At 38.4% G+C, this 19,430-nt stretch overlaps 1 protein-coding gene across 2 annotated transcripts in view; it reads left to right on the top strand.

Annotated features, from left to right (window-relative positions):
- LOC123310549 (tyrosine-protein phosphatase 10D) overlaps positions 1–19,430 on the top strand; it is a 488,577-nt gene that overhangs the window by 292,835 nt on the left and 176,312 nt on the right. The gene's annotated exons all lie outside the window — the stretch shown is intronic.

The raw sequence follows: 19,430 nt of genomic DNA, 5'->3' as shown, positions 1-19,430 counted from the left end.
ATTTTCTGCCCTTTTTTTTTATTCCAATAAAATGCAGAGATTGTAGAGGCGTCTTATTTCGAAAATCTCCTTTCTCTGAGTTTTGACCAGGTATAAGGGTATAAACTTTTTGGTTTTATTGGATGTCATTCTGAACACCTCGGCGTCATGGATTCCCTGGACTTTTAGATCATTTTCGATTATATCTAGGTCAGCATCTATTGGGAGATGCCTTATGACTGCGTAGATCTTTTCCTCTTCCTCCATCTGGTAGGTGAAGTACTCCTTACCAATCTGGTCAAAATATTTCGTAATGTTCCTGTAGTCGTCCACAGTCGAGGCTACGATCCTAATTCCGTCTTTTACGACGGTTGCTCTGTTGTAGCTGAATTTCTTCATGTAGAGAGCTTTTGAGATCTCTACCCAATCGGCTGTACCCATCGTCGTGATGGGTGGAATTTTATCTTTTTTAGGCAACTCCGTAGCTTTTTTTGCGGTCTCTTCGTCTGAAGATGAACTTTCGCGCGTTTTGTTTGCTGCGAGTTCTGGGTTTTGGAAACTTGAGTTGCAAAATTTTTCTTCATTTCTGGTTCTGGAGCTACTTCCTGTTTGGATGTATTTTTGGGGACCGCTACAGGCTTTGCAATTTCTGCAAATGTGGGGGATTTCTGTACCGCAATCTGTTTTGCAATTTCAGCAAAACTAGGGAATTGAGGGGCTTTGTTTTTATTAACTTCCTCTCTCAAGAGGCGTATCTCCCCGACCAACTGAGCCACGGTTCAGTTAGTTTATTTATTTGAGCTTCAACTGCCCATTCTCTTCTTTGAGCCTTACAAGCTCCTCTGCATCGCTGAAGTCTTCGGTGTCCGTAGCTTCCATGTAGGAGCTCTCATTGTCTGAGACCTCCGACATGTCTTTTTGTCTGCATTAAACTGTATGCGGTATTTCTGAATAATAATGAGATATTTGAAATCCTCACTAAAATATTACTATAAAGCTATGTGGCTAAGTTATATATTTTCTATAATATCAGAAAAATTAATCGACTCACCAGTGATATCTGTGGAACCAACGATATTAATAATCTGGACTCAAGACACTGAATATACTGAATTTGAGCGAATTTCCGCTCTATAACACATACACTTATAGAACTTACAAAAACCTTCGGAAGTTTCATAAACGGAATCAAAAATTCCGTAGCTTCGCTAGTGTACACTTTCACTTCGACTTTTTCTTCCACTTTCACTTTTATAGCACTCTGAAATGCGTCTGAAGTGGTCGACGTCTGACTCGAAAACAGCGAGCATTCGATAGTCTTCCTTTTCTATTTATAATAGGCAAGTGTTACAACTTGGATTTTCGAGGTGTATTTTTGGATTAGCTCCAGAGCTATCTCGAAGGTAGATCTAGTTTTGTGAAAGTTGGAAGATCTCTATCTGGCGAACTTGATCTGAGTCTTGGAGTACCACAAGGATAGGTCCTTGGGGCTTTTCTATTTCTCCTTTTCATCAATGATCTCCCAGTTAATTTGAGAATGATGTATCAAAATCTGCTTACATGTAGAGGCTTTCCTTCGCCGATAAGGAAATTCTAATAATGAGTCTCTTTGCTGATGATGTTTCGGTAGAAGTTTCGGCCAGAACATTCGATGAACTTCAGTCCCTATGTCAGATGCTATTAGAAAGTTTTATGACCTGGTGTCATAAAAATAACATAATGATAAACATAAATAAAACCCAATGTATTCACTGCACAATTGGTCCTTGTGATTGTGTGCTGATGCTTAATCATTTGAATAGTGTTATCTTATCTAAAAATGGTCCTGAATTTCTTGGAATTCACCTTGACAATAATTTAAAATGGGGTTTGCATATTGATTCCGCATGCACAAACAGTTCTTACTATGCTATAAATAGGGTGATAAACTCCTTTGAATCACCCATAAATATCTATTAGAGCTTGGTTTATAGCCACTTATCGTACAATATTCTACAATGGGGAAACTGTCCGGATGTTGGAAGAGCTTCCATAATACAGAAACGTATACTTCATTCACTTTTATTTTAGCAGTCGGTTGGCCATGGAAATTTGACACATTTCACTCTGTATAGTACGAAAATGTGGGGTTATGAAGCTTGTCAAAACATTTTTGGGTTTCAAATCAACGCTATGTTGCCCGTTCTACGTAAAAGTTTCTGTTATTACGTATTTTATCACAATGTCGAATCTCTTCGGAAAATATGTGACGAACATAATTGAAGTTTATACAAACTGATTGAAGGCAATGCAAATCCAGTTATTTGCATGGAAAATACAAGAGATCAGTATAATATCATAATATGCACTAGCTTGAGGAGAGTTAATGTTCGTTATCTTCTTTGGCTTAAATCATTTGTAGATTTCAAAAATATTAACTCGAAGATGAAATGCATATGATGCAGTGGTTGGGAATGGGTATCTCCCAAAGGAATTAACAGATAATTACAAGAATGTTAAATTCTTCAACAAAAATCATCTTGCATCAATATAAGTAGAAGGAATCGAAGGAAGTTTCAAGTTGAGATGAACTCCACCTTTGAACAAAAATTTCACATGAATAAACAAGTAACAGGGCAACTTGCGCGTATTTGTGGCTATTCATCTTAATACATTGATGTAATAATAATAATTATAGGTATTTATTAGTACCTTAAGACATTTACATTGTATAGGACAAGTCAAATGAAAAATAGAAAAATCCATTTTAGGGAACTTATTCTCCGATGACATTTATCGAAAATCCTGTAGTAAACTTTTCGCATTAATTCACTCAAACATAAAATTCTCAAATGCCACCAATTTTTTGGGTCTCCCAATAGAAGGAAATTCTTTGTCATCCTCTTCATTCACAATCTTTCTGATTGTGGAAATATCCAGCTGAAATATATGTCGTTTAGATTCAGATGAAACATTATATAAATTCTCTTACATTGAATATGTTCGCTACCGTCTGACGTATTGTGGATTTTAGAATATCAGGGTATAACTATTTGAATGAGCGGAACTGAATTCTTAGTAGCACTTCCTGAAACCCTGTCTCTTTTTTCAATCACTTTCGGCATTTTCGTAATAAAAATTGATATTAGTTGTGGCAACGGCGTTATGACATTAAAGACATTTCATGAGTGCCAACCTAACTTCGTTCTAGTTACAAAAACTTGAGAAAATTATTTCATGGCCAACCGACTGCTAAAATAATTTTGAATGAAGTATATTTTAGTTATGATATTCAATATACCTCCACGTTCGTCCTGTAGACCCATATATTTATAAAAAAACAATAGATTAACTTAATCATTTATTTTCATTTCCAACTGTCTCTTACATGTGAAAGAAAATGAGGAAAGTATTGTACCAGTTGTCTAGTTTTCATAACTATGGCACCAGATGTGGGAGAACATTATTTGTGCCTAACCATAGAACAACTACGTTTGAGAAGTCTTCTTTCTATCAATGCATCAAACTTTATACCCATCTGCCCTACTATATTCGATCTATTGATTCCAGCAAATTAAAAAAGAAGTTAAGAAGTTAATGTTAAATGGATGTTATTATAGTGTAAATGATTACCTCAATGATGTCATAGTCATAAGCGAATGTATTTTTTCTTTCTTCCTATATGACCTATCCTATACATTGATTTGGCTCAAAAGATCAATAAAGTATTATTATTATTAGGCTGAATCAGGGAATTGTCGAGAGGAGTTCTAGCCTATGGCCATCACCTATCATTATGGTAAAAAAGAAGGACAGTAGCTACAGATTCTGCCCCGACTACCATAAGGTCAATGCGGTCACTAGAGGAGACAGTTATCCACTACCATACGTGTCGAATATTCTAGATGAGTTGAAGGGTACAGGGAAAAAACCATTGATGTAAATTTTTGTCGGAAAATGAGTTGGACACACCATTCAATTCAGAATGAAAAGTACCTAGTATATTATGGTATATTGAAACGGGCATGAAACTAGCTCAGTCATACGTTAAATCGCTTCCGAAGATTTACCGCGCAGAGAAAGAACTAACGATGTCGATCAATATACGAAAGAAAAATCTCTAAGTCATTTCATATAATGCACTCAGTTTATGTATAATAATAATAATGTTAATTTCGAGAACAATAGTATATAATTTGTCATATTCCAAATAATATGAACGGATTTTGAAGTTCACAACACGTTTTTCTCAGCTCTAAGGAAAATTGACATCGATGGTTTTTTCCCTGTACCCTTTAGTTGAGGAATGCTAAATTTATCCGTTCTCTGGACATAAAATAGGCTTTTTGGCAAATTCCTATGAAGAAGGAATCACGACAATACAGGGCCTTTACAGTTGCAAATAGAGGACTCTTTCAGTTCAAGAGGATGCCGTTTGGATTGCGTAATTGCCCACCTCGCTGGCAAAGACTTCTGGACATGGTCCTCGGAAGTGACTTGGAGCCCTATGTCTTTTCTATTCGGATGACGTAATTGTTTTAACCCCAAACATTGAAAAGCACCTGGAGGTATTACAAAAGGTATTTCGTCGACTTCTCGAGGCCAAACACCAAGGGTATTCCTCGAAATGATTCACATTAAACAAGAGTCAATTTCATCAATGACAAAACGGACATAAGGAACCTGAGTTGCATATACTCGATAATCATTGATAACACCAAAAAGAAGAAAAAAACTTTGAGTCAAACATAAGTAGAGAAGAAGAAAATATAGGAACATAACCTCATCTACTTTGTTCCAATGAATAATTTTACTGATTGTTTTTGTTTTGTCAACTCATTGCAATGTGATTTTTACAAATTTGAAAAAGGGCACAGCCTGAAAGGCGATATAGGTATCGATTTGATTGTTTTTTGTCAACCCTTCAAAATCGAATGAAAATATATACTAAATAATAATAATATGAATAGCATATGCCAATATTCCTCACACATGGCACAACGTACCTGTTACCTAAAGACCAAAGGAATACAGAAGACCCGTCCACATACCGACCAATCACATGTCTTCCAACGATGTACAAATTAATCACATCGTGCATTTCAAACCGAATTCACAACCATTGCGAAAGGAATAACATCATCGCCATGCAACAGAAAGGATGCACCAAAGAGAGCCGAGGGTGCAAAGAACAGCTAATAATTGATTCAGTTATTTGCAATCAAGCGTTCTCCAAGCGAAGGAATCTTTACGCTGCGTACATAGACTACAAGAAAGCATTCGATTCCATACCTCACGAATGGCTCTTGACGATCATTTGACGATTTTGAAGATTTACAAGGTGGATCCCAATATTGTTAAGTTCCTGAAAAACGCCATGTCAACCTGGCGTACTAGTCTTCAAATGAAAGCGGCAGATGGCTCCATTACAACAGGACCTATTCCAATAAGACGAGGAATTTTCCAAGGAGATTCGCTGAGTCCTCTGTGGTTCTGCATGGCCCTGAATCCCTTGTCTCATAGATTTAATTCTGCGGACTACGGATTTGCCATCAAAAGCGGCAGTAGAACTATAATGAAACTGAATCATCTCCTTTACATGGACGATTTGAAACTCTTCGCATCTACCAAGAGGCAAATTCAACTGATGCTGAAAATGGTGGAAGAATTCTCGGAAGACATAAAAATGAAGTTTGGACTAGAAAAATGTTGACTGCTGAACATAACGAGAGGGAAAATAGAAGATGGTACGTTCAAACTCAAGGAAGGTGCAGAAATTAAAGCATTGAAGGAAGGAGACACATACAAGTATCTGGGCATAAAACAGGCAAGAAAAATCAATCAGAGCCAGATAAAGAAAGAACTAACGGAGGAGTTCACCCGAAGATTGAGAAGGATAATGAGAACTGGCCTTAACAGCAAGAATCTGATAAAAGATATTGTAATGAATCCCAGTTTTCTGAGGAAAATTGGAGTTCATTTTAGTGCATTCCTTTCGTTTTTATATTTCCGTCTTTGAAAATATTTTAATTCTCAAATATTCAGTACGTTCATTCCGATAGGCAGAGTAAATGTAAAAAACCGTTTATCTGTGTTTAACGTTGTTTTTCTTGCATGCCGTTGAAGATTTCGACGTTTTTCTGATGTTGATATGCGATAAACCGGAGTTGACGACGTTTTTCATTCTTGTCGCATTCTGAAATTTTCAGATTTGCCTATAAAAGCAAATTTTCCCCCGCGACGGTCACTTTTGCTCTTTTACTTCAGTCTTTCACTTGGTGACTTCTGCTTTTGATTCGGTTACTTCAGTCGTTTTTACTGCTCTTTTATTTCAGTTAGTTTTATGCTCCGTATTTTCTGCGATTCGACGTTTAAGAATAATTTTGTGTTGCATCAGTGATATTAAGAATTTATTTTTAGTTTCTTTTACTTTCCTTTGATTTTCGCGAGTGCCTGAAACAAAGGAGGTAGATCCCCGTCTTTACCGTTCAGGTTCTTTGTTATACCTACACCGGTTACTTCTTTGACTTTGACACTGCTGTACTGTATCGCTTTCTGTTATATTTTATCGTTCTTTATCCTGTTTCGCGAGTCTGACTTTTCCCTTCGCTATCAGTCATGGTGCGGAAGCCCTTGGGGTACAGAAGGGAAAGTCCCGTCAACCCCCCTGTCCGCGTCATAAGTGTTGAATCCGAAATCTCTACTTTTCTATCAGTCATGGCGCGTTATAGCCCTTGGGGTAGAGAATAAGAGATAACGCTCGTCGTCAGTGAATTCCCGTAGTTGCGCTAACAATAGACCTTTTCTTCGCTATCAGTCATGGCGCGTTATAGCCCTTGGGGTAGCGAATAAAAGTCTCGAATAGACCCGCCCTGGTTGTGTTTCATTTCTGGAGAAATACAATTACATCCCGATACCGTATAGCAAGTCCTTAGTATTCATTCCGTCAGTTCTGGTTGGCGCATTTTATTGAACCTTTAATTTTTCACTGCACCCAGTATAAACTTTATAAAGTGCTCGTGACCGGATAGAACTTCCCGAATGTATGTTCGCTTATAGATTCGCTCATATTTCATACCTACACATTTCTCCCTTGTACATATAATCAGTTTCCGAAGGTGTGAATAAACTAGTACATCATTTGATTTTGACTACTTCGTTATCGCTACCACCCTAGATAACAGCGAACTCTGTCTCCGACTAGCAGCTACTCTGGTAGGTTTGCTATTCTTCCTATTGAAAAGAATAGCTGGCGCTCGGGATAAGTTTTCTCCGAGGTAACCACGTTACAATATCAATACCTACGCTTGCTCGGCGCTGAGCTACACATTCGGTATCATCTCTTGGACCACCATCGATTTAGCAGCCTTACAGAGAAAAATAAGGACGATGCTGACTAAACACAATAAACATCACCCAAAAGCTCAATAGAACGTACCGAGCTGCCACGACATCTTGGGGGTAGAGGAATTGTTGATTTGTCCAACCGTATGTCCCAGGAAATTGAAGGACATCGAAAATATTTTCTGGGCAAGGCTACTTCATCAGAACTCCATCAAGTAGTTTGTGTTGCTGATAGTTCTACACCGAAAGCTACAGCAGGACCACTTGGAAGCCGTCGAACACTCTGCAGAAAGTTAAAGGCAGAATTTGATTGGCAAACCTTTGCATGGAAGGCACCAGAACGAAATCAACCATGATTACGTCGACATATCTGCGTCGAATTACTGGTTGACTTCCGGAAGGCTGTTTCCAGAGACAGAGGGCTTCATGCTCTCCAGCCAGGATCAGGTGATTCCAACAAGGAACTACATGAAATATATCGCCAAGGATGCTTCAGTGGCGGATGATAGCTGTCGTTATGGCTGCGCGACACATGAAACTGTCCAGCACATCACCAGGGGATTTCAGAAGTTCGCGGGCACGGAGTACAAAAATAGACATGATGCCGTTGCCAAGATTCTTCACCAAGAATTGGCACTGAAACATCAACTTCTAAGTTCGAAAAAGTTTCCTTATTACAATTACCATCCAGATGCTCTATTGGAAAATGAACATCACCAGCTCTACTGGGATCGCACGGTTCTCACAGACCGGAAAATAACCCACAATAGACCAGACCCCATATTGACAGAGCACTATTCATCGATGTGGTGATTCCAAATAATAACAATCTTCTAGATAGGCACACTAAAAAAATTTCAAAGTACAGAGATTTCGAGGAACAAACCAGGAGACAGTGGAAGCTGAAAGATATCAAGACCATCCCTATTGTCATATCATCTACAGGCCTGATACCGAAGAAACTACTAGAGAACTTGAGGAAACATCAGCTGGACGAAAATATCTATAAAGTCATGCAGAAGGCGGTACTGCTGGGAACGGCGAGAACTGTACGCAAGTACATGGGAAATTCAGAGGAACACCGTCTGCTCCGATAGGAAGTGCGGGTGGAGCAGGAATCCAACCGGCGTCAGGGAGCCGAGGAGCGACCCGGACCCGACCACCACCACGAGCCCGAAAACCTGGAAAGGGCTCCAACAGAGCTTAATCCTTCTGATATCTGAGATATCTGGGATAAGTGAATTTTCCTCTGGAGAGGAGTGTGAAAGCCGCAAGGCTAAAGTCATGACGAACTACCCCATCCTGAGGAGGAACAAGGGTGGGGATTCTCACACTCCTGTGCTCGATACCCATTAAAAACACTTAACTGCTTCTTGAATATTGGTTCCGAGCATTTGCCTATAAACCGTTCATCTCTAGTCAATTTTCTTTTCGCACACTATCGTGCTGATATTTATGTTTTTATCCTCTATTGGATAACACTTTATTGGATTTTTCAATAAGTTTCTGTTCTTATTTTAATCTCTTTCTAATTCATCTCTTGGTCTCCTTCGGTAAATTCGCATTTTCCTTTTGTCTTCCTCTGGGTCGTAGACCACTAGTCTCCTGAGTTCTTGATTCGGATGGTTTTTCGATGTTTCGAATAGTTTCTCTGCTTTTCTGTTCATGAATTCCGTTATGGTTTCCCATTTTAGGTCCCTATAAATCTGTCTATTCCTGGCAAACCAAGGTGCATCTATTGCACATCGTAGCAGATTATTTTCAGTGGCCTGAATTCTTTTGATATGTCTCTTTGCCGCGAAACCCCAGGCAACTGATCCATAAGTCAGTTTAGCCTAGCAACGGCTTTGATAATCTTCAATTTTGTCTCTTTCGACATGTGGCTTCTCTTCCTATCAGAGGGTAGAGTCTATTCATCGCTGCTTTCGTTTTGTCGACTGCTTGTTTGATATGACTTCTCCGAGTAGGTCATTTGTCAAGCGTTATTCCTAAATATGTGGCTTCATTTTTCTAGTCGATTTCTTCGCCGGCAACGTCTTGATTCCTTGTATGTCGCAGTCTTCTCTTCTGTAATAATATTGCTTGGCTATTTTGTCCATTGAGCTTGATTTTCCACTTTATGCACCAATCATTTGTTGCGTCAATCGTTTCTTGTAGAACTCGTTCTATTACTTCTAGGTTGCGGTGTCGAGTTACTATTCCTGTGTCATCAGCATATAACGTTAGCATGGTTCTTGGATTCTTCGGAATTTCGTGAATGTTTATGTTGTACGAAGTGTCCTAAGTACGGACCCTTGGGGTACTCCAGCTTCTATCCGTCTGTTCCGATATTTCTGAACAGTACTGTCAGTATTTCAGAGATGATGCCTATTGGCCCAGTCGTTCGAGTTCTATTGTTTTTCGATTGCGGGCCAGTAAAACCAGCAATATCGGAACAGGCCCCATATCTCTTGTTGTGAAGCATTCTCCTTCCACTTTCACGTAAAATCTTCTATTTTTGAGATAATTCCGGATCAACTTGCATATTTTGATCCCATATGCAGCACATCTCATCTTATATATTAATCCTTCATTCCATACTCTATCGAATGCTCTAGCGACGTCTACTAAAACAAGACCTGTAGCTTGTTTATTTTAGAATCCCTCTGTAATGTATTCTGTGTGCCTTAATAATTGTTGCTCTGTTGAATGCTCTCTTCTGAATCCGAACTGTTCTGGTGGTATTAGTTCCAGATTTTCGGTTTCCTCATTTAGCCTCGTGGCGATAATTCTTTCTACTACTTTTCCTAACGCCGACAGTAGACTTATCGGTCTGTAGTTTTGTGGGAACTTCTTCTCTTTGAATATTGAATACCATGACTTCCGCTGTTTTCCATTTTTCTGGGTAGTGTTCTATCCTCATAATTCCATTCGCGATATTTGTTAGAGCGGCTATACCTTTTCTATAGTATATCCAAATCCAAGAGGCCAGCCGTAAACATTGCAGCATGCAGTGATCACGCGTGAAGAACGTGATAACGCAGAGGTGTACTAATAAATTTTATTCCGAGAGCGTTATATTTTAAAACTTTTTGAGTGTTCCAGTTCCGGTGAAAAATATGTATGCTTATCTACGAGTCTCAGTAATGAACAATTAATCTAAAGTTCCCACTTTAATACATACTATGTATATAAATATGTAACAATATTTTTTGTAAAAGTGACTAGTCCGTAGTGTCGTCAGAAGATGCAGAACTTTCTTCTAAGTTGACGATGACTGGTGTCATATCATCCATAATATTATCCAATTTCCACCTCAACTTTTGTTTGACATGTTCCACACACTTTCTCCATCTTTCGGAAGTAACCCGTGAGAGAGCCTCTTGAAAAAGATTTTGGACGTCAGCCATTTTAAATGTGGTGTTTTTATCTGCCACAAAATTCTTGACATCGGCCCAAATCAATTCAATAGGGTTCAGTTGGCAGTGGTAGGGCGGTAATCTAAGTACAGTAATATTTTGGGCCTTTGCGGTTTCATCCACGATGTATATTTCAAAGTTTTCTTTGTTCTGCCTGACTATCTTCAACAATTGTGCTTTTATGAGGTCAGGGGTGAAATCAATATTTTTCTCGTTCAACCATTGTTGGATATCACTCTTTCTGAATTGTGAATTAGGAATTTTTTCCATTTTCCTCGAATGGTAAGGAGCACTATCTAAAACTACTATAGAATTTTCCTCCAATTTAGGAAGTATACCCTCGAACCACTTCTCGAAGGACTGACCATCCATTTCTTCATGGTAGTCACCAGATTTTTGGATTGGATAATCCAGAGTCCTCCAGTTAAAAAATCAGTGTCACTGCCAATATGAAACACTATAATTATTTGCCCTTTGCCTGGAAAAATGTATTCACTTCATTTGAAAAGGACTGTTGAAATTGCTTTCCACCAAAAAGGTACTTACATCAAGTTTCACAAAACTTTGATTGCTCGATCGGCATTCGATTTCCCGAAGGAAATCATTGAAATAAGAAATGGATCACGCCTTCACAGTAAGGCAGGTAAATATGCCTATCAAATATGCTATCAAAGAAATCATTGAAACTTTCATATTTCCGAATATATTGGAGGAGTAGCAGTTGAGAATCATTAAATGGGCGTGTATAGATAATTATTTGGCGCAAGAATGATATTCAGAATGCTTATGACCAACTTATCGACTGAAAACTAATTGACGTTCATCCGTCAATCGATCGTTGATTCTCTGATCAAGCTTTATGAAACCGAGGGTTAAACGTGGGTTAAACTCAAAATTCAAGACCTTACCAAACGGATTTTTTAATCCAGTAGATAGTCCAGCAAGTAACGCTTGCCGAGAAGATGTAACTGTTTCATCGGTCCACACTTTGGATTTAGTATGACCGGCATTTACCCAAGTTTCATCCAAGTAGTAAATCTCTCCTGTTTTCATCACGGAAGGCCCTAATTTTCGTGAGATAGTTTCTTCTCCAACATTTAATGTCGTCAAGGTCCATTAAAAACTGTTGCGTTGGCGACGTCCATATTTGAAATTAAGTTTTTTCAATATAATAGAGAAGGTACTCTTCTTAAAATTTGGCAAGTTCGAGTCTTCACTAACTATTTTTAATACTTTCTCTATAGTCGGGTGTTCATTTCTGAAGAAAAACTCGTGAACTTTTCGCCGTATTACATTTTTATCGAAATCTGATAAGGACTCCCATTTGGTGGTCCGATTTTGATTTGTTGCCGGCTGTGATAGAACACCGGAATTTATGTATTCGGAAATAATTCTCCTAACACTTCGAGCTCCAATGCCAAGTCTCTCAGCAACTCGGAGTTCTACGTCCTTTAAACACATTCCTGCATTTTGAATAATCTCAATTTTATAAGTATTCAAAACCGTTTCTTTTATCTCGGCACTGAAGTGTCGTTTCAGACGTCTCTTTTTCGGAGGACTTAAGTCAACACGCGATTCCTCAGCAGTATCAGTACTTGGCATTATCTTAAATGCTTGTGACTTGAATAACTTGCTACAACTATAAACCAATTTACGAAAGAAAAAGCAATGAATGACCTCTGCAGTTCTGCACAACAATACGCTTACGCTTACGCATACAATCAATGAATCAAACGTAGTGAGGTTCTGCGGAGGGCTTCTTACTCCCGCCTGCAAACATATGGCGTTCCTGAAGCTTTGACCAATAAGAGGAGTACCTCAAATAAGGTCACGCGTTAGTCAGTTTGTTTACGCTGGCCTCTCGGATTTGGATAGACTATAGGTAATTTCTTTAACATAACATTCGCTATTTCATCGCTTCTAATTATTTCCCCGATTTCATTTGGCGATGTTGGATTGTCTATTTCAGCAGCCGCTGATTTATCCATTTCTTCATCATTTTCTTCAACCAGTTCTTCCAAATCTTCATTAACGTCGTCTATCCTGTAATTTATTCGCGATTCTCGTTCGATTGAGTCCGCCAATGCATCTGCCTTATCAGTATGGTTATACGCCATTCTTCTTTCTCCGTGTAGGGGAGGAATTTTAGTCTTTTCTCCTCGTAGGCTTTTTTGCATTCTCCATGCAGAATGATCAATTGTATTCAGTTCTTGAACCCTTTTGTTCCATCTGCTTGTTCTTAGATCTTTCAGGGCATTTTTCATAAATTGGCTATGGCGGTTGAGGTTAATTTTGTCCAGATCATTTTTATTCATCCGATATATTCTTTTGAGTATTCGATTTTCTCGTATAAGATCTTTTACTTCTTTAGGCGTATCGCCATGCGGATGACTTGGTCTCTTCACTCTCCTCGTGCTTTTTTCGTAAGCTTTCAATATAATCTCTTCCAGTTTTTTACCGCACATTCCAGATCCTCTGGAGTGCTTATTGTTGGAATTTCTGTTATTTCCGATTGTATTTAATGGCTGTATTTAGTCCAATTGGTATATTCTCTTATTTCCATCAGTTTTTATCTTGGTTCTTCTCCAATTGCCAATTCCACGGGATTGTGGTTTGAGGTTGCATCTTCCACAGTTTCAATACAGAATTCTTGAGTTATATTTTTTAATATTGCGATATCTATTACATCTGGTATTCCTATACCAAAAGCAAGATATGTCGGTAAATCTGCTCCAATCACTATGGCATTTTGTTTTTCGGCGAAATCCTTGAGTTTTTCGCCATTTCTATTTTCTGTTCTGCTATTCCATAATGGGGATTCACAGTTGAAATCTCCGATGCAGATTTTCGGGTTTTTTCCTTCCATCATGTTGTTTATTTCTTCTTTCAATAAATTGTTTTGTGGTGACCCAAATCATCGAATCTTTCAATTCACGATTGATTATAGATGAGCCAACACGTAAAGAAGCATGTATTGATAACATGATTACTATTATTGTTGGCGCTTCGGGTCACTGCGAAAATCCTCATTTTTCTGATCATTCAGCCCAAGTGGTTCTATTCAAACATTGAACCAAATAAAACGGAAACAATAACAACTCGTCCCATCGATGAAACAAAAATTTCAGAATTTTGTAACAAATTATCAGATCACGATTGGAAGGAGTTATTCGAACTGCCATTAGAAGATGTTAACTCACAGTGGATATTGTTTTTTCGTATTTATAAAAAAGAGTTCGAAGAATCTTTTCCAGTAAAAATAATAAAAAAAAGTCATAAAACTAATATCCCATTTAATTCTAAGGAATAAAATATAAAAAAACAACTTGATTCAGTTTTTACTGTGGCCAGTACTAATCCATCATTTCTTGATTTATACAAAAAACTGAAAAACTTATACGATATTGCACTTAGAGAGAGTAAGCAGAATTACTATCGTCAAAAATATGAAAATTCGACTAATAAATCAAAAACAATTTGAATGATTACCAATGAAAAAACAGGTAGAGCACAAGGAAATCCTAAATTTGGCAATATTAACGAGCCCAAGCAACTAGTAGAAGATTTTGGCTTTCTATTTCGAAACTCGGCAAACCAACATCAACACTGCAATGTGTCACAGACATTGAATGCTGTTACTCGGCTGGATCATTCTTTCTTTATGTTCGACGTAACTGATATAGAAATCGAACATGTAGTCAATAACTTGGCGAACAAAAAAAGCGTCGGTTATGATGGTATACCATCGAGAATTATAAAAAGAAGTATCTCTTGGATTTCTCAACCATTACGACATATCCTAAATAACAGTTTTCAGTACGGAGTATTTCCGGATATGCTCAAAATAGCTGTGATAAAACCTGTTCACAAAAGGAATGATCCAAATGATATCAATAACTACAGACCTATAAGTCTCTTAAGTAACTTCTCCAAAATTTTCGAGAAAATTATAGTAAATAGACTTCTTAACTTCTTCAGGAAATTCAAGGTTTTAAATCCACAACAACATGGTTTCATGAAAGGAAAAAGCACTGAGACAGCGATTTACGAACTAGTGGAAATGATAACTGAGGGCTTTGAGATGAATGAACAGATACTCGGATTCTTCTTAGATTTCTCGAAAGCATTCGATTCAGTAAATCATGCGATTTTACTACAGAAACTTGAGGCATATGGCATACGAGATGCTCAACTCAAGTTCTTTAAGAGCTATCTCAGCGGACGCTCTCAGCATGTATCTCTTACATAGGATAGATGGAGTTGATTATACATCCGTAGACTCATTTATTGAGCAAGGTGTGATACAGGGCAGTGTGCTGGTTCCGCTGCTATTTGTTGTATATAATAATAATAATAATAATTACCACCACCACCACGAGCCCGAAAACCTGGAAAGGGCTCCAACAGAGCTTAATCCTTTTGATATCTCAGATATCTGGGATAAGTGAATTTTCCTCTGGAGAGGAGTGTGAAAGCCGCAAGGCTAAAGTCATAATATTCCGGCCTGCAGATCTTGGGCCGAGATACTAGCGCACAGAATGCAGAAGGCGGTGTTGCTTGGGTCACTGCATATCATCAGATCCCATGAACTCTAGATGCCACTTGCAGGTCATCTCTTTTGTTAAGGGACGCTGCAAGGGCTGGACGAAGAACTTCTCCGTGGAATATGTGAGGGGTTTTTAGTGAGTAGCCAAACAAGATCTCGGAGTCTCACACTACCTAGAGTGCGGACCCTCTGGGCGCCCATAAAGGGTTTTCCCCTCACACGAAGAAAAAAAAAATAATAATATTTATTCATCCTTTCAGATACCGCAGAGGTATATAGGAAATGTCAATACATAAGTAAGCAATACAAAACTATTATTCTAATACATCAGAAAAGAATTCTTTCAAATCATAGTATCCCCTGGAACATAACATTTTTTTGATCTCCCTCTTGAACATTCTCTCATTCATCGACCTAAACCTATTCGGCAGATGATTATATAATGCAATACCGGCATATCTGGGGGATGACTCGTATTTGGCCGTCGAGTGCCTTGGCACACAAATCATATTTCGGTCCCTAGTTCCATAGCTATGGAAATCAGAGCATTTCGTGAGACAATTAATATTAGATCGCACATACAAAATACAATTTAGGATGTAAATGCAGGGTAGTGTAAGTATTTGATAGTTCTTGAATATCAGTCTGCATGAATCTCTAGGTTTCAAGCCGAATATAAGACGTATGATCTTTTTTTGAGTGATGAACACACGATCGCATTCCGACGATCCGCCCCATAGGATGGTATTGTAGTTTAGGTGACTGTAAACAATAGAATAATATATAAATGACATTCCTAATATCGTTAGAAATATACTCTTCGCCTTCAGGGAAGGAAATGATATATCAAGAATGACATCTCTACCATCAATAGCATTCATCAACTTTGCTGACGACTCAAACATTCTAATACGCGGGAAAAACCGTGAAGATCTTCAGGGCCTCCTTGAATATACTCACCAATCTGTACAATCATGGTGCAGACTAAATAACTCACATCTCAATGTAGATAAGACGGAATTTGTTTTCTTTTCCCATAAACTAAGAAGTGTTGAAGCAGAACATCAGCTCACATTATCAGGAGAAATTATCTCTCCTCGAGCAACAACCAAGTTTCTGGGTATCCACATTGATGAACATCTTGAGTGGACAGAGCATGTTGATAAATTGTGCAGAAGATAAAGCCAGACAGTGTTTGCTTTGCGGGTGTTGAGATCGGAGCTCAGCTTGGAATTTTTGAAGTCAATTTATTTCTCCAACTTTCAGTCCGTGATGAGCTATGGTGTCATTTTTTGGGGGAATAGTCGACATGTGAAAGTGGTTTTTTACATCCAGAAGATGGTCGTTAGGGTTCTTTTTGGTCGGAGGTACCGGGAATCCTGCCGTGGCGTAATCAGGAAAAATAACGTTCTCATACTTTCTTGCTTCTACATCTATAGATGTCTTCAGTTCCTGTTCCGTAATTGAAAACCTTTTCGACAAATTTAGGAAAAGTGATTCATACAAGACCCGACACCAATTTTTTCTGTACCCTCTACATACGTTGTCCCTGACAGAAAGAAATTGTACATATATGTGCCTAAAACTATATAACAAACTACCATCCAAAATACGTCAAAATGATAACTTCAAATGTTTTCGAAAAGAGGTCTACAGCCTATTGTATATGTTACGACTAGAGCCATACACTGTTAGTGAATTCCTGGAGAGTAACATTGAATGTTGATCTTCTCTGTTTTGTTTATTTTTTCCTGTACGACGTTTCCCATCCATCTTCATTGTTTTGTTAACAATTATTAATTATCGGTGAATAGAGATATTCTATTCTATTCTAATTCGACAACAATCGTCACTGTTTCTGTTTCTCCTTGTGTTTCGTCGGATCTACTTTTGAAGTAGTGTTTCAGATCTGTTCTCACCAATATTGCTACTCCTCTTCCGGTGTTTGTAATTCTGTCGCATCTATGTTTCATAATTCATGACATTCAATCGTCTGTTCCGGTTTATTCTTGTTTCCTGTAGGGCCATAATATCAGGTTGTCTCTCTGATATTATTTCTTCTATCTCGGCTTTCCGGGTGTTGATCCCGTTTATGTTCCACGAGATTATCTTGAGGAATTTCTTCCTAATATCCGTACAGTCCATTAATTCAGTTTACTGAATAATGCTTGAAGTTTCTTCTCCATTTCCCTCATTTTCAATTTTTCAATTTTCAACATTATCTTGTTGAAGATTTTTTCCGTGAAGATATCTAAATCATCGGCTGATTCATATATCTTTTTCTTTTTCTGTTGACTGTTCACAGCCTGTTTCATTGGAGGCTGTTCTACTTTTTTCTGAACCGGTTTTGGAGTCTCCTTCTTCTTTTCCTGTTCTGTAGGTTTGGCCTTCGCTACTTCCTGAATTTTTTGAACAGTAGTTGTTGTTTTTGTTACCGGCTTTTTCTGTTCAGCTAGTTTTCGGGAATTCTTCTTTCTGGTCACCAGCTTGAACTCGCTACATCCTTTGTAGCTAGCTGGATGGCCCTCTTCTCCATATAACACGCATGTGGCATTTCTCTCTTCACCTTTTCTGGTGAGTGTGCAGTCATTGCTGCTATGGCTTCCTGAGCACTTCACGCATCTCCACGGGAAGGAGCATTTGTTCTGTGCATGTCCGTACCTTTGGCACCTAAAGCACGGACTTGGACTTTCAGGCCTCTTTTTGTGTTTAACCACAAAATAGAGATTCACTTCGAAGATTTCTTTTTTCTGGGTTTTAACCAGGTAGAGAGGTATGGGCTCCTTCGTCTTGATCGATGTCATTCTAGACACCTCAGCGTCTGATATTCCCTGGAATATCAGGTCGTTCTTAATCAATGCAAGATCAGCGTCGATTGGTAAATGCCTGATGACGGCATATATCTTCTTCTCTTCCTCCATTTGGTAGGTAAAAATTCTTAACCATGGTGTTCAAAAAATTTGGCAATTTTTCTATAATCATTTACGGTTGACGCGATGATTCTAATACCGTCCTTAACTACGGTTGCGCGGCTATAATTGAATTTCTTGGAGTAGAGTGCTTTAGAAATTTCTACCCAATCTTAGGTGCCCATCATCGTGATGGGTGGGATTCTGTCTTTTCTAGGCACTAGAAGGTGCTTTTTTGGTATTTTCCTCGTCTGGCGAGGAGCTGTCTTTACGCGCGCGTTTAGATGGAAGCGCATTTTGAGGTTTAGCAATCAGCGTTGCTTGATTCCTCTTAATGTCAGAAGTGACATTATTTCTCGCTGCCGAACTCGCAAATTCATCAAATGTAGGGAGAAAATCACCAATTATTATATAGAAAAAGTTTCACCTGATGTGATTTGCACAACCAACGATCCTTTTGATCTAGACTGTATACAAAACAACACAACAAAACTCATTCACAAAACTTTCCCGAATAATCAGTAGTCAATCAAATTCCTTTGTCGTGTGCTCGAAAAATCACTCAACACGTCTACTCGCTTCGACGTCTTGCACTGAACTGTCACCGTGAGTAGTGTAGTGATGACAAATTCAACCCCCTAAGTAGGGGCGTTTCAACTCCTCCCTCTAAATTGAATAGGGGAGAGGGGTTGAGTTATACTTCATTTGAAAGTTCTTGGAAGCCACTTTACAACGGAGTATGAAAAACGTAATTTTGATGAACGGTTTTTCAGCTCAAATAAGCATGAATATTTTAGTTATTTTTACAATGGAGGAATTTTGGGAAACCTCCTAATTGGACCTGTTTATTCCTGGTATTTCAATGGTGAAATTTATCTTGGAATGTTGGAAAATGCGATTGATCCATTTATATTAGAAAAATTAGAAAACGATCCTCCTCGTTGTAAAGAGGCTTCCAAGACCTTTCAAACGAAGTATCACTCAACCCCTCTGCCCTATTCAATTTCGAGGGGTTGCTCGTTCAATCCTCAAATATATGTCAAAAGTTGTCTCACAAGCCAAATCATTCGACGTGTTTCGGAAAATTTTTCCAATCACTATGGGATAATAAATATACGGGGTTGCTCATTTGAGCTAAGAAATAGATTTTTGGCAAAAACTGTTGATCAAAATTACGTTTTTCATACACCGCTGTAAAAAGGCTTCCAAGACCTTTCACATGAATTATCACTCAATTCAACTTTGAGGGGTTGAAGCGCCCCCTCTCGGGTGGAT

This window comes from Coccinella septempunctata, chromosome 3 (assembly GCF_907165205.1).
Source record: "Coccinella septempunctata chromosome 3, icCocSept1.1, whole genome shotgun sequence".
Taxonomy (NCBI): domain Eukaryota; kingdom Metazoa; phylum Arthropoda; class Insecta; order Coleoptera; family Coccinellidae; genus Coccinella; species Coccinella septempunctata.
The sequence above is the reverse complement of the archived record's forward strand: the minus strand, read 5'-3'. Positions and strand labels throughout refer to the sequence as shown.